At 50.0% G+C, this 1,758-nt stretch overlaps 1 non-coding gene across 1 annotated transcript; it reads left to right on the top strand.

The window, feature by feature from the left end:
- Positions 1-726: 726 nt before the first annotated feature.
- On the top strand, positions 727-799 carry TRNAR-CCG (transfer RNA arginine (anticodon CCG)). Its single transcript has one exon. It is a non-coding gene; the product is annotated as a tRNA-Arg (tRNA).
- The last annotated feature ends 959 nt before the right edge of the window (positions 800-1,758 follow it).

Here is a 1,758-nt window from a genome sequence, read left to right on the forward strand (position 1 = left end):
GCTTGGTGGAAACAGAGAACTGGGAGATGCTTTGGGAAGATATAGACATATCTACTGGAATTGAGAAATGCTCATCAGGCAACGCGTCGCACGCGCCGAAGAATAAATGAAAAAAAAAGCGCTGAATGCTCGTAATTCTTTGTAATATCATTATTTGTGGATGCCTTTAAAACTCGAGATATACCGTGTTTTAAAAAGTTATGTGGTTTGAAGTGCCAAAACCACTTTCTGATTATGAGGCACGCCGTAGTGGAGGACTCCGGAAATTTTGACCACCTGGGGTTCTTTAACGTTCACCTAAATCTAAGTACACAGTGTTTTCACACCGCGTTTAGCGAGAACTCCGGCCTTCCTCTATAGGGCTACAGCGCCAAGATGAAGGAATTTTGAATGAGAACGGTTGTATAAAGGAAATGGTTAGAGCGGACCGAGCAGGATGAACATTTATCTCAGCTCCTCTACTATAGAGGAAAACTACCTAAACAAATTGCATGACTTGGAATGAAATTGTTATTGATTAAACTTGCTGTCCTCTTCCTCTTCGTCGCGAAAGCAAATAATTGGCGCGTATCTGCGAAGGCAGCCTGTAAGCCATACCCCTCAAAACAACGATTTGCTTCGGGGAATATTGCGCCCTCTATCTATTGCAATGGATCATGTTAAGGGCTACTCTTTATTACTTCTACTGTGTCACTGTTTATGAGCGTGTACCTGCACGTTCTGCATGTCCGCGTGGCCTAATGGATATGGCGCCTGATTCCGGATCAGGAGATTGAAGGTTCGAGTCCTGTCGCGGACGTGGAGTTTTTCTTTTTTTTTTTTTGCTGCATGGGACAGCATTGATTGCATTTATGGAACGCCTGTGGTTCCTAGACGTGGGGCCGAGTGAATTAAGCACATTATCAGGCATCAGGACGCCTTGCCCGCTGGGCTCTGCGCATTCAAGAATACGACATACACGTCATATAGCACTCAGGTCGCTAGCGCACGGACGCTGACGCTCTGTCCCGCTCTCCGATGCCAGCCGACACGGCCTCCCTCTCCACCATTAAGGCGGTATCCTCGGTCGTCATAGACACCTTCGCATCAGAACAGCGCAAGGATCCTTGGGTGGCCTCTCTTTTGGATCTCCTTTCTGGCTCGCCTGCATCTCCCGCTCCCTGCGTCGCCAGGCTGTCCATTTTGCTGTCCGGGATAACCTCTTGTATCGACGTGACTACCAGCCCGATGGGCGCAAGTGGCTCCTGGTTATCCCTAGGACTTTGCGTTCCGACATGTGCGCGTCTTTCCATACGGACCCACAATATGCACACGCAGGCGTTTTGAAGACGTATGAGCGGCTGCGACAACGTTACTACTGGCGAGGAATGTTTACTTTTGTCCAAAAGTTTGTCCGCTCGTGCCCGCAATGCCAACGCCGCAAATCTCCTTCTCATCCGGCCCACTCTTTATTACAGCCGCTTCCGTGCCCTGCCCGTGCCTTCGACCTTGTGGGAATTGACCTGTACGGGCCGCTGCCATTAACACCCGCTGGAAAACGTTGGATTATTGTCGCAGTTGATCACCTTACACGCTATGCCAAAACCGCTGCTCTACCTGCAGCGACCGCCAGTGACGTTGCATCCTTTCTCCTCCATGGTTTCATTCTTCGTCATGGCCCACCTCGGGAGGCACTGAGTGATAGAGGCCGTGTGTTTCTGTCGCAGCTGGTTGAAGCTCTGCTTTCTCAATGCCGCATAGTTCACCGGACCACCACGG

This window comes from Dermacentor variabilis, chromosome 1, assembly GCF_050947875.1.
Source record: "Dermacentor variabilis isolate Ectoservices chromosome 1, ASM5094787v1, whole genome shotgun sequence".
NCBI lineage: Eukaryota > Metazoa > Arthropoda > Arachnida > Ixodida > Ixodidae > Dermacentor > Dermacentor variabilis.